The sequence below is a fragment of the Adiantum capillus-veneris genome, chromosome 10 (genome assembly GCF_014529385.1).
Source record: "Adiantum capillus-veneris isolate H3 chromosome 10, ASM1452938v2, whole genome shotgun sequence".
Classification (NCBI taxonomy): domain Eukaryota; kingdom Viridiplantae; phylum Streptophyta; class Polypodiopsida; order Polypodiales; family Pteridaceae; genus Adiantum; species Adiantum capillus-veneris.
Genome location: NC_140940.1, coordinates 95,629,045 through 95,643,601, shown reverse-complemented (window position 1 = coordinate 95,643,601; position 14,557 = coordinate 95,629,045). Strand labels below are relative to the sequence as shown.

At 42.8% G+C, this 14,557-nt stretch overlaps 2 pseudogenes; one reads left to right on the top strand and one right to left on the bottom strand.

Moving 5' to 3' along the window:
- Positions 1 to 10: 10 nt before the first annotated feature.
- Positions 11 to 4,604, bottom strand: LOC147449288 (uncharacterized; annotated as a pseudogene).
- A 557-nt stretch (positions 4,605 to 5,161) lies between these two features.
- On the top strand, positions 5,162 to 7,279 carry LOC147449287 (uncharacterized; annotated as a pseudogene).
- Positions 7,280 to 14,557: the final 7,278 nt, after the last annotated feature.

The following is a 14,557-nucleotide window of genomic DNA, read 5'->3' as shown; positions in this document are numbered from 1 at the left end:
ATCTGTATATTTAAAACAAACCATATGTCAGACTAACACAAACATCGTATCTGCATGTAACATCAATGCAAGTAAAAATATTAATAGATCAAGAATCTATAGATGAGGTCGAAGCAGCCATGAATGGAGTGGACTACAACAAAATAGATCAAACAAAAATTCTACAGATGCTTCAAAAGGTGATGAATCAAATGCAAGATCAGGTAGCAAAACTAAAAGAGAAACACGCTCATTAACAAATTCAATGCAAGAGTAAGCTACATGAGAGATTTGATGGTTTGTGGTCGAATGCAGCACGAGCTTATAACCATATGGTAGATGTGGACAAAATGAAGCAGACCTGGATGTATTCCTGGAAAGGACTCAACCTGAGTTATATGCTGTTGTTGGTAGCGCTTCCGCTTTCGCTTTCGCTGCCTACTCTCACATGGTATCAGACGCTGAGGTTCTTCTCCTAAGCTGACAATCCCCTGCTGATTGCTTCTGTCACGAAAAACTCCCTCAAAACTGAGATCGCTCCCCCTTTGGTGGCTGTGTTTTCTACAAACAGCAGCGTTTTCACCTCTCAGGCTGCGTTTTCTATGCTATGGAGCCAGATCAGCCATCGCTACTCCCTTCTCTCTCAGCCCTGAAGGGATTATCCCAGTCCATCGCTACTCCCTTCTCTCTCACCCCTGAAGGGATTACCCCAAATCAGCCATTGATGAAGCACTTGCAGCAGCGTTTTCAACATTAGACATAGTAGCAGATCAACCCCTTGAAGCATTGCAGAGAACCCCCATTTTCAGCCATAAAAGCGCAGTCAAAACAGTCATTTTCAGCCACCCGAACCAGCCCAAAGATTTGCAGAATTTCAGCAGTTAGAGGACCACAGATTTCAGCCCTAAAGTCGTCATCGTCATCACCATCGTTGTCATCGGCAGGTCCCAGGTTGCATCAGTCCATTGCATACGCATTGTACCACTTTGTGCAATCAAAAAGTAGACTAGTCTCGCCGACGAGAGTGGGGCCTTCGGAGGAGGGTTTTACAACGTCTTTGGTGTCGTATCTCTCTTCTCTCTATCTCTCAGTCTCATTCACTTGCACGCATAGTGTCCATTCACTTTGTTTGTGATCATAGCATTTTCTCATTAAGAACGGAAGACTCTACCTTCCATAAAAACAAAAGGAATCTTGAGCACAGTTCGGAGCACTCATCTTGAGCAAAGCGCAAACAATCATTCCGCTGCACCTAACAAGAGCTTTATGTCCGAGATGTCTCTTGAAATGCAGTGACTGCAGGATATGCCCAACGTGGACAGGGCCAAGGAGCTCTGGTCGTTTTTCACTGGACGAAGTGAGGATATCTCTCTAGACGCAGTCACATATGAGCAACAGAAATCAGAGGCCATCGAGCAGATCGACTCGAGCTTTTAGGACAAGTGGCTAGGCCGTCTCCCTCAATGTCTCACCTACAACTACCAGCTTATGATAGCCTACGCTCCTGCTCTCTTCCAGATGCAATCACATATGCTCTAGAATGTTTTTAGCTGATGCAGAGAGAGGGAATCTCTCGAAATGCAATGTTATCTCAAGGAGTGCATTGATTGCAGTAGTGTCAGGTCAGGAAGGGAGAGATTTGTTTTCAACAGATGCAGAGAGAGGGCATCTCTCTTCAATAACAGATCTTGAGTTTAACTCTCGTCGGATAGATCTTTGAGGTCTCTTGGGATAGTTTCCTACGACATTAAAATCCTCTTCTTCTTTTTCTTCTTCTCTAAATGCAATCAAGTACACTTGCACCTTGAAGGCATATGGTATTGCACAAGATGCTGATATGGAGAAAAGAATTCATTTTGATATTGTTAGTCAGTGGTTGTGCTTGGCACTACCTTGGTCGACATGCATGCCTAATGTGGTGCAGTCCATAGATCACAAAAAGTATACTTAAAGCAAGAGGTCAAGACAAGGGTTCAAGAGACTTCGCCTACAGGCTCGTTCTACTCGTTTCGCCCACTAAGAGTTGGGACGTCTTGCTGGGGTGGGTTGACGAACGGCACATGGGCTTGCAGTGGAGGTAGCGTGGATTGTGGGCTGAGGTCAAGACAAGGGTTCAAGAGCCTTTGCCTACAGGCTCGTTCTACTCGTTTCGCCCACCACTAAGAGCAGGGAAGGCTTGCTGGGGTGGGTTGACGGACGGCACGTGGGCTTGCAGTGGAGGCAGGGTGGACTGTGGGCTGAGGCCGATGCAGAGGACCGCCCTGGGTGGAGGCACTTGGCTGCAGAATCCTCTTCGACTACCCTGGCTCTTCATTTTTTGACAGTAGGAGTTGGCTTGCGCTCCTTTCTCCTTCGGAGATCAACATGTAAGCCTCGGTTCCTGGCATTCTGTTGGGTTTGGGAGGGGGTGTGGCTCCAGTGGCAAGGGAGCCCCATTCGAGTGGCACTCTTTGATCCATGCTGTGGTTTGAAGATGGGATTGTCTCCTTAGCATCCAGGAGGTTCTTCTAGCGGCGCAGATCGAGAGGGTTTGTGTGTGGCAGCCGTGCATTTCAAATCAGTGCATTTCAAAAGACGACATCCTGGACAGGAAGCTCATCAAGCACTTTTTCCGCTTTATGAAGTGCACCACATTTGGGATACATGTCGACCAAGGCAGTGCCAAGCACAACGTTTTCTTTCAACAACCACTCACTAACAATATCATCATAACTTATTTTGCCCATATCAGCATGTTGTGTACTACCACATGCCCTCAAGGTTCCACTGTACATGATTGCATTTGGAAAGATGCAGTCTCTCTGCATCTGCTTAAAAAAGCTCTCTCTCTCTCTCTCTCTCTCTCTCTCTCTTCCTGATCTAACCTTGTAGCAATCAATGCAATGCTTGAAATAACATTACATCTAGAGAGAGACCCTCACTTCGCATTAGGTGAAAATAGGCTAGAGCGTATGTGATTGCACCTAGAGAGACACCCTCACTGCATCCACTAAAGAATTACCAGATCTCCTTGGCCCTGCCCAAGTTGGGCATATCCCCCAATCAGGGCATCTCAAGAGACGACATTTCAGACAAAAAACTCCTCAAGCACTTCGTGTGCTTCATGAAGTACACTACATATGGCATACATGTCGACCAAGGCAGTGGCAAGCATGACGTTGCATTCCATTGAAAACAGCCTAGAGCTCCTGAGCCCTGTCCAAGTTACGCATATCTCACAATCAGGCGACATCCACGACATGAAGCTCTTAAAGTGCTTTTTGGGATCGCTGAAGTGCACCACATTAGGCATACATATCGATCAAGGTAGTTCCAAGCACAACCATTGACTAACAATAATCTTTTGTCCATATCAGCATCTTGTGCAATACCATATGCCTTCAAGGTCGACTCTGTAGATGAGCTCGCCGATGAGTTTTGACTCTTTGTCAGCCAAATGAGAGGCTGCAGGCTCTCACTGACTCCCCCACCAAGAACCAACGCCTAATTCTCATGGACTGCCGCCATGTCCTTGATGATGGTTGGACTCTCATCCAAGAACACGTACTGAGATCTCTCTCTCTCTCTCTCTCTCTCTCACACACACACACACACACACACACACACACACACACACACACACACACACACACACACACACACACACACACACACACACACACACACAAGCACTCTGCTATCACATGAGAGGCTGCCAAATGAGAGGTTGCCGTGCAGTTGGCCAGGGTAGCCATGGCGCTAGCAAATGAGGAGGCGATGAAAGGCAAGAAACACTCGTGCAACTCATGCAAAGAAAACACATCATCTAGCTCTTCTATCTTCACCCCTTCTCCTTCAAAGCTCACTACCATACTTGATGGTGGTGAAGATGATGATGGATCTTGCATGCGCTCGCATTGGTGACGTTGTTTCTCGATGCCTGCAACTCCATATTCAACTGGTGCTTCTCGTTTCACTCTCTTATTCTCTTTGTCTCCACCTCTTTCTCTAGCATTGGAGCCACGACATTGACGAAAAAGTTCAGCAATGCGCGCACCCCGCGCATCTTCAATGCTGCTCTATCATATGCCAAAGCTGCCTCCTCAACCGTGTCAAAGGTCCCTAGCCAAACACGGGCCCCTTGCCTTGCAGAGTCTCGGATCTCGGCTGCATATTTTTCCCACGGCCGACGCCGTACTCCTCGGTAATGCTTCTTGTTGGAGCTCTTGGCAAGATCTACGGGTGTTAATAATGAGCTTGAAGGGGTAGAGCACAATGTAGAGGCAACACCATTTTTTATACCTTTCTTTGGAGGAGTTGTATTTTTGGGTGTTGATGATCTGGGTGCAAGGTGACTCTCCGTCGATGCATCTTCGCATTTTGGGGTGCACGGAAACCAGCCTATCTTGTTCACAGCTTCTTTAAGAATGCCATACACCATCATGTCATCTGAGTCATTTTCATTCAATGGCAAACTAGAGCTTGTGCCCAAGCATGATCTCAAGCAAGTTGGGGTGACTTGAACAATCTGTATGAGCAAACGAGAGGGGGTCGAGGGGCCAGACTCGGTGACACCCATTTGAAGGATGTTTCTTACGCACTACCGTCCCTTCATTTGCATCACAATCTCGTGCAATGTACGACATAAACCTCGTCTATGCATTCATTATCGGTTAAACGACGTCCGTCATTTATTAGTCCCTCGTAAACCCCCCCTATGTCTAGTTAAGAGAGCCCTAAATTTTTGGGGGATCATGTTTACCTCGAGATTTGGGCTAGCCCCTCTCCACCGTTGATCACCTTACTCCATCCCACGTGCGGACTCGTTTCACTTAGTGCCATGTGGTCCCTCCCTTGTATTGTTGCTGATGTAAATTAACTTTACCAAAACGGAAGAGCATGAGCATCTTCCGAATTGAACTGTGCTTGTAATGAGTAATGTTGTATAGGTCATTTTCATGTGTAAAAATCTGCTCTAGAAAGGTTCCCCATCAATAATTATTAAACGCTAGGGTAAATTGTAGTGTAACTAATCACCTTCCAAGCCTACAACTTAGTTCTTAGGAAGCTTGACGTATTGAGGGAATGGCTGATTTGCTGAGCTTGTGATTAAGAATATTATTATTACTGCTGACTCCTGCTATACTTTTGGGCGAGCTTATAAGCACCGAAGCAGGAGCAGCGCACCAACACTCATAGCATAATGACAGCTTGTCGAGCAGCTCCTTCATGCATCTCCCTGTTGGATTCAACCTCAGCAACGGCCAGGTGAAGCTTGGGATGTACATGTGCAGTCTCGAGGGCGGTGTGTTCTTGCCATTCCTCAGCTCTCCCGCCTTCAACGTTAACTCCTCCAATTCCATGAGAGTCCTAGCATGGAAAGGTTCAACTCACCTTCTCTACATTGCCTTAGTGGGCCTTTATTATGTGACCACCAAATACGTGTCATGTATGAGAAGAAAGTCAAGGACATGAAGAGATCAGTTTCTCTCAATTGGAAGAAGACATTAGGGGAAATAGATAACATAATGTGCAATGGTAAACTCTTTGCCACAATCGAAGAAAGCTCAAGTGACATCGGTGATCTTTATGACTCCGACTCACTTGATGATCACGAGGAGGATAAAGTCTTAGTTGGAGAAGACAAGATGATCTTACAAAGCTATCATGGGCCCCTTGCAGGTGTCAATCTCTGTGTTAAAGATGCACTTCCTCAATTGACAGATAATAGATACGTCAAAGAGAATGTTTCACTATCAACAAGCAGCAAAGCCTCTAGTGACGCTGGCGCAAGCAAGACATCTACATCAGATTCGGATCAAAGTACCACGATGCGGAGTCTCCTCTCCTGGAAAAGGAGAAAGCTGAATTTCCAATCGCGGACGTCAGCACATGGAGAGCCGTTGTTGATCAAGGCATATGGAGAGGATGGTGGTGATGACATTGATCGCGATAGGTGCTTGTCAGGATGCCCCATAGAGCCATGCTGTTCTCCGGTACGTAATATGCCTGGATCGATTATATATGTTTTGATGGATGAGGTACCTTGAATAATGCAAAGCCAAGGCTAGTCTAATGTAAAAAATGCACAAAATCTTTGCTAACATAACCTAATTTATCACAAGAAGGTTTTGACATTTTCTTATGTAGGAAAATGGGCTCTTTCTCATTGTTTGCATGTACTGTTTAACATCACGAGCTTCCACTTGGGAGGCACCACATACCAAGCTAGTGCGCTTGGGGACCACTGGCTTGCCCACTAGGCTGGCGATCCCTTGCCCCTAGCCGCACCTAGCTACGGTATGCGGCGCCCTTGCTAATAGAAGCCCATGATGTTATGGTAGGTCACAATGTGAGAATTCTTAGGAATTTGTACAAAAGCTCTTGTATATGGAAATAAGTTTTTTTTGTGTTTGTCAGAATGAGGAGAAAGAAATGCTTTCTTCAGCGATATCTAAATGCTTGGACTTTGGAGAGGAGCTTTTCACTATAGGAAGCTCGGAACATAAAGATTTGGTGAGTAGGGTTGGTAACATGAAGTTCTCTACATCTGTATTTTTTGCCTCTATTGATCAAAGGAGCGAAAGAGCAGCCGGCGAGAGTGCGTGCACGGCCCTTGTTGCAGTGATCGCTGATTGGCTACACAAGAACCCAAATTGTATGCCCATCAAGGCCGAAAATGACACCCTCATCCGAGAAGAATTTGCAGAGTGGCGGAAGCTATTTGATGTTGAGGCCTACAGAAGCAAGTTTGTGGATGGCCACTTTGACCTTGAGACTGTCATAAACGCAAGAATACGACCACTAGCAGTGGATCATGAGCGTTCCTTCATTCGCTTTTTCCAACCTGAGGGGCTAGATGACACCTACAAAAATTTCTTGCAAGGTGCAAAGTGTTTTGAAGAGATTTGGGCAGCAATAGATCAACAGAGTGTAGGCTTGCAGCCCAATGGGGGATTTCAGCTCTACATTGTGAGCTAGAATGATCATTTTTTCCTTTGAAGGTATGCAAAGAAGCTTACTACATTATTGACACACTGGGGGAGAGGCTTTATGAGGGATGTAATCAGGCATACGTTCATCGCTTTGATAGCAAGACGAGCCTCTACCATGTGCCAAAAACGGAGGCTTCAAAGGAGCCTGTTAAAGATAAGAAGGAGGTCTTCCCTACCAAAACAGAGGAAAACCAGTCGCCTCAAGCTCAAGATGTGGGTGTATCCTTCCACCAGAGCAACACCTGTAGCTTAGTTGTTGCCAAGCTGCATGCAGGTGTATACACATACACTGCTTGAAGCTAGCTTTTGCCCCTTTATATATTGCACTCTGCTTCTTCTATCTGTATCAATGCGCACTCTTACTTATATGCTGGTGAAGCTGTGTGATGATAGAGGTTTGGTTTTGAGTTGTCATTGCATATGGTGCGCGCACATACACACACACACACTCACTCTTGTACATGCATGCAGTATTAAGGTCTCCTTCATACACAACCTGCATGCCTATACACATGCACACTCACACGTTGAACTGTTTTTTTGAAACATGCTCTGAACCTATTTTGTAGGCACTTTCATCTGAAGACATTTTGAGGTTGGGTATGGACTTTGCTTTGGATGTTGTAGAAAGTCCCCAGTGCTCGGATCCCCTACCCCTAAGTTTGGTCACACATTTGGATTACAGTAAACCTGCGGTATTGCATTTTTCACTACTCTCACACCCAAAGAGGCAAGTGATGAAGAAGAGGAGGGGCAGAGGGGGGGGGGGAGGGGTACCTGCTCTCGTTTTGCTGTAGCGCTGCCATGGAGCTCGCTATTGTGTAATTTCCCACAAGTTACATTTCAAAGGATTGCAACAATATTATAAAGGTGCCTCGTCGCATGAGAGTAGGGCAGTGTGCAGGCGTCGCTAGGAGCCTCGCTTCACAGCGTCGTTTAAGCAAGGCCAATTTGAAGCGTCGATTATGCCACGGCTACAAATTCAAGTCTTCGATTATGCAACGACAGTGGTTGTTTATGCGACGTTCGATTTTTTTTTAATAAAAAAAAGCCTTTCTTATACGACTGAAACCTCATCTATGGGACGCCTTCGTCATCGGTTAAACGACGCCCGTCAATTATTAGTCCCTCGTAAACCCCCCCTATGGCTAGTAGTGTTATAATCTCATCTTTATTGGTCAATACCTATATTTGTGGGTACAAGAAATATATACACCCACGTCTACATGATAGTGCATGTAGTGGACAAACCCCTTTGCCTCTGCTCTAGCTGTAGCATTTCACAACATCTTAACATCTTTTCAAAGTAGATCTTTGTCTGTAGCATGCAGGTATGCCATTCTTGCAATGTAGCTGATGCCTGCTCAAAGCACTTAATTCTTACTCTAGATTTTACGGGCTGTGTAGTGTGTGTGTGTGTGTGTGACCCTTGGAATCGTCATCTTGCATCACTAATTTTTGTGTAGGCTCAATTTTCTCTTTCATTGGCTGATCATGACGGCTTATTGTATGGCAGCAGCAATCGAACATGCAGGTGGAATTGCTGGTCCGCATGGACTGTCGAGGCTGTGAGCGCATGAAATTTTCTCATGTAGGAAAACGGAATCTTTTTCAGTGTTTTTCACATGAGCAAGTGTTTTTCATACAATGCTTAACATTATGAGCGCACCTTCCTTGACATGCAAAGTGCACCTTCATTGACATGCACTAAAATCTAACCTAAATATAAAAAAAGCTAGTCCATCGAACATAAATCTAGATCTAATTTAATCTTAAACTCAAAATAAACCTAAATATAATCTAATCTAACATAAATCTAACTCAAAATAAACCTAAATCTAATCTAATCTAACCTAAATAAACCTAAATTTAATCGAACATAAATCTAAATCTAACATAATCTTAAACTCAAGATAAACATAAATCTAAATGTAATCTAACTTAATCTAATTTAAATTTTAACATAATCTCTTTCTCTCTTTGTTTTCTCCCCTTACCTCTCTCTTTCGTCTTCTCCCCCCCCCCCTCTCTCTCTCTTTGGTTTTTTATTCTCTCTCTCTCTCTCTCTCTCTCTCTCTCTCTCTCTCTCTCTCTCTCTCTCTTTGTTCAACAGGTCTTGACTTCAACTCCTTGTCGGCTAGATCTTTAAGGTCTCTTGAGATAGTTTTCTACGATGTTATAACTCTCTTCTTCTCGGGTGTGTGTGTGTGTGGTTGCTAGTGTGTGCCAATAAAAAGAGGAAAAAAGAGGAACATGAGAGAGAGAGGAGAGGGAAGGAGCATATCTAGCTCTCCTTCCTCTCCTCGTGTATGTGTGTGTGTGTGTGTGTGGAGAAGAAAGAGAGCGAGAGGGATAGCGCGGGTTACCTCTTTGCTTTCTTGAGCGCCGAAAACTCAGATCTGAGATCTGAGTTTTTGGGCGCTCTCGGTTTTTTTTAACCCCTGTCTCGGCGTTGCTATGAGCGTCGCTATGTTACAAATAAACTAGCGATGCCCATAGCGATGCCGTGAATTTTCTCTTTTAAGCGTCGCACTGCGAGTGTCGCTAATGTGAGGTACCTCTTATAGTGTTCATATGGTTGGATAAGATCTCACTTTGTCCCCGCAATAACCAAAGCCATCTATTCTGTAGTTTATACTTGTTGATTTTCTAGATTAGCAGTTTGGTCCTTAGATGCTACTCCCCCCACTAATCTTTGCTAAAGCATTTGTAACATTGATATGCAATGATATCCAACTAATTGTGGGATTAATGATTTGAAACACAAACTTACAAGCCTTCCCTCCAAAAACTTGGTTCTTAGTCGTCAATCTTGAGCTATCAACTCTAAACATGGGACTAATGATTTCAAATGCAAACTTACAAGCCTTCCCTTCAAAACTTGAGATATTTCGTTAGTCTCGATGAGTGTATGTCTCTCTATTAACTCTAGGCATGAAGAGTGCTTATTTTTCTGATGAGAGAACCAATTTGAACTTGTATCATCAACCTCTTCATTTTCAACACTTACCCAAAGAAAGAAGAACACACATCATCTTCACGTTGATGTATTGCAACATTACGCACCATTGCAGAAATGCAAGAGGGAGTCTTTTTTATCTCCATAGGAGAAATAACTTAGAAGGATAAACAAAGAGCATCATTTTGATTTTTGAACCAATGGGTACATTTGGCCACCTCTCTTTGCTATATCACTAACCTTTTACATTTCACAGGCAATGGCAAGGATGAGTTATTGGACTATACTGAAGATTTGGAAATGCAAGGATTGAATGCAGAAAGCAAATAGACTTTCTAGCGATGGATAACATGCAACTAAAGAAACTGAACGAGGCATGCGCTTAAAGGTTTCATAAAACAGAGAGACAATCCAAATCCTTGAGAATAGGATCATAAGTTTGCATGAAAAATAGGCCATGCTTGGGCGTCAAAAACGAAAACAAGATCTATGTAACATAGAGAATATGAAGATTGGTAGTGGTGGGCCGCAAAAACAAATACGAGCTTTAAGGTAACTCAAAGTTTTTTTTTTGCTTTTTATCTAATATATGCTTATACTTTCTTATTTTTTTATCACGACGCATAGTACTTTCATTGTAGACCTTTGCTACATCCAAAATTGAACATAGAAGGTTCTAAGGTGAGGCTCCTTGCTTCCTTCATGAAGAAGAACCAGTTGGAACCAATGGAAGTGCATGCAATAATTGACGAGAGTGGCATCCCACAGATGGGCTACATGATACTTCAAAACATTAGCTAAAAAGTCTTAAAGTAAGTTACAGAGAGGATCATTGCTGCCAAATCCATCATATGTAAGGCTACACGTAAACAATGAGGTGTTTGAGAAACTTGGTTCACCATTCTATATTGAAGCAACATTCTTGGGCAAGGTGATAGAGAGGTACAATATAATGAGCATAACAATCTCTTTGTTGATCTTGAAGCATTTCAAAGGTATGTACTTTACTTGTTTGATATGAGTCGCGAGGAGTTCAATGGGGTTCTCAAGTTTGCTTTGAAGCTTGACAAGTGCGAGGTCCTAAAGAATAGGAAGCTGGAGAGATTTGCCATTATCCTCATGAATAGAGCTTTCGATCCATCAATAACCAAAGAGAACCCACAATAGTTCAGTGTGCACTCCGAAAACAACATTTTTTGATACTAGGATCATTTGAGGTATACTTAATTCAAGCTATAATAACAAAAATACTCCATGTATGGTTCTCGGTTTGATGTTCTCATTTTTAATTATAGGTTGATAAGGAAGATTTTGAAGTCCTCCATTGGGTTTTAAGTCGAGCCAAAATTCCTTCTATCATGAGTGATGCACAAAGAAAGGGAGGAGTGATTTTGGTGGAAGGTTTTGGTGACTATACAGTGGAATGACACATGATGGCAGATGACTTAAAGACTCTTAAGTGCATTTATAACATAACACATGGTGCAACTATGGAAAATTGATGCTTATACTGCATGGTTGATGCCCAATGTATTGAGAGTGTGCAATGGACTAGAGCTCCCAACATACATCTTCAAGACAAAGTTTCCGGCCAACGCTTGATATTCCTCTGAGTAGAGTTGATGGATGTACACTTTATGCACTTTGCATAATAATTGAAAAGGTGGTTCATTTATACATATGTTTTGCATGGAACTTAAAGCTAGATAATGAGTAAAAAAGAGTCATCAAAGCATTAGAGGGAGTGCTCTCAGACATTGGTTTTCATGGAGGAAATTTCAAAATTGAAGAGGACCCTAAGTTTTCTCAAAGTCGTTACAAAGTACCTAGGAAACCATTAATAGGCAGTGTCAAGGCTAGAACGTTTCTTAGAAACTTCTTGGATTTATCCTTAAAGACTTTGATAGACAGGAGAGGAGAAACCTGTTCAACAAATGGAAACAACTACACAGAGTGGTTAAAGACAATGTTGGTGGTGGGGCAATCCAAAAGCACAAGGCAAATGTGTGGAAATGACTTGATAAAATCTTTCACTATGTAGAGAAACATTCTTGGAATGAAAGTAAACTCACATCATTTCAAGTAGCCTTGCTAGATTTAAAGAAGGCATACCTGGCAGGGTGGGGTGGGCAACATATCACTCATTACATGGAGCATTAACATGATCAATATACAAAAAAAATTAAAATCTCTACTCATCATTTTGTTTTATTCCAATGCAGCATATACTGTTCAACCATGGTCCATACTTTGCTAAGACATATGGCTCATTGTCAATATGGTCCACACAAGGCATGGAAAAGACCCACTACATGGCAAGAACATGCTACTTTAAGCACATCAAATATGGGGGAGACAATGATAGAGACAATAGCCTATTAGAGTTACACCAATGGACTTATAGATAACTCATCCATAGAGCAAGACAAAAGGAGCTTCTTAAGAGCTCATAAATTACACGTTCTTTACAACACATCCACAAAGAAAAAAGACAAAGGGCTTGGGGAAACTCAAATGCAGGGGAGCTCCATGCAAGGTGGCAACAATCACATGTCCGGAGCAAGAGAAGATGGGCCTGAGCCCATTCGCTTTTACCCTCTTCACAACACATCCTTCTGCCTCACTGCATCCTTCGTCCTCACTGCATACATCTTCGACCTGCAACCCCCTTAGACGAATTCATTCCTCTGTTGATGGAAGCATCCCCACGGGCACCAAGCACCTTATTTTCCTAAAAAATAGCCTTTTGCTGTAGAGTATAAGCATGTTAAATTGTCATGCTTTTTGGTGTCCTGGTCAATGCTAACTAGCACAATTTTGACATATGCTAACTAGTACAATAACATGAGCTACATCTCCAAGATCTATGACATATGATATATCAGTAGAAAGCTCTTGAAACAAGGAATCCAAATGTACAACCTCCGACAAATTTTGATACGAATTGTAAACATTTTACCGGACGCCTAACTTTTTTAAAACGTGCTAACTTGAAACTGCTAACTAGCACAAAAAGCGCGACACGTTAACATGCTTTCACCCTGTATGGATCTAAGCTCTCCGGATCTTTAACTCCTGCCGCTAGAGCCTAAGTTGTGTAGGAAAGGAAATACGGGGCTTTGAGTGCTTGGCACCCATACTCGATGCCAAAGACGCGTAGTGCAAATTGATTCTCTATCAGAATTAGCCTTTTTGCATTCATCGACCACATAAACTTGTAATGACTTTCATTGCAAACAGTGGGAACTTTGCATTGTCCTCAGAGTATTCCTTGTGGTAAATTATGATCTGCAAAACAATATCAAAACATTCATGGGTCATAAGTGAGGTGAGTACAATGGAGTCAAGTCCTTGAATTATTTCTACAAACCTTTTTGTGGTTGAAACATTCAATGTAGTGAGACACACTACATCCTTGCCTTATACTCCAATGACAAGGCCTTGTCTTGAGCCTCCTGCTCTTCTAAGGAAACTATTGTCATATACAAGCACATGTCAACAAGAAGATTCATCTCAATATTGCATCATTACCATACCATACTCCAATGACAAGGCCTTGCCTTTGAGCCTCCTCCTCTTCTAAGGAAACTATCGTCATATACAAGCACTTGTCAACAAGAAGATTGATCTCAATATTGCATCATTATCATCTTCAAAAACATCATAATGCCTAAAAAGTAATTACCACCTAATTCTCGTAATTTCGAGCATGGACCTTCCCCACAAGTGAATAGAGTGACTATTCTCTATCAGGGCTATATGCGCCACAAGGATGCCCATGTTTTCCAAGCCAATTTGTCTTGTGGTCGATTGAAACTGCTCCTTTGTTGGAAATTCGACTTCTTTGGACGTTGCTTTGTTGAATGTATCTTTGAGCAATTGTCCCCTTGGAGTGAACTGTGTGTGTTGGGTGGACAATTGTGTCAACAAGGAGATGTTGGTCCACTCCATCCTCCACAAATCCCATGTCTGTCTCACAAAAAATTGTGATTGTAGCTAGGTAGTAGTCCTTCCGTATATTCAACTCATGCATAATATCCGTGAGCAAAATGTAGTGAATGTTGCCTGCCATAGCAAAGATGGGAACACAATTTAGAGGCAAATATCCTTCCTCATTTGGGCTCTCTTGATTGCTTCCTAATGCTACATTCATAAGAGAAGCAAGAGTTAAACTTGCATAAAATGTTTCCTTTAATACCTTTGCCCGCTCTTCTTCTGGGTCAAATTGTAACTCCACATTTTCTACCTCTTCCTCTAGTGTCAACAAGAAATTACCAGAATATAATGATTGGGAAGCCTTTGACTCACCATCTGTCAAGAAGTGCTAGTAACAGACAAATCCATGGATGAATTTCCCTAAGGAACACTTTTTAGAGTGCCTTGGGCATCTCTTTTGGACAAGCAATGCATTGGAGGGACACCTTTCTAGATAATAATTTAGACTCCTTGTTGCACACTTCTCACGGGCAAGATCGATTGGGTGCACATATCGCATGCCATCAATTGTCAGGGAGTTACCGCAAATGATTGCTTCATTCTATTACAAATGCATTTGTAGGTACTCAATTGAGCAATCAATGATCAACTGGATAGAAAATTCTGCATTAAACATTCTTGATAGCTCTAGTGCATAGTGATGAGCACG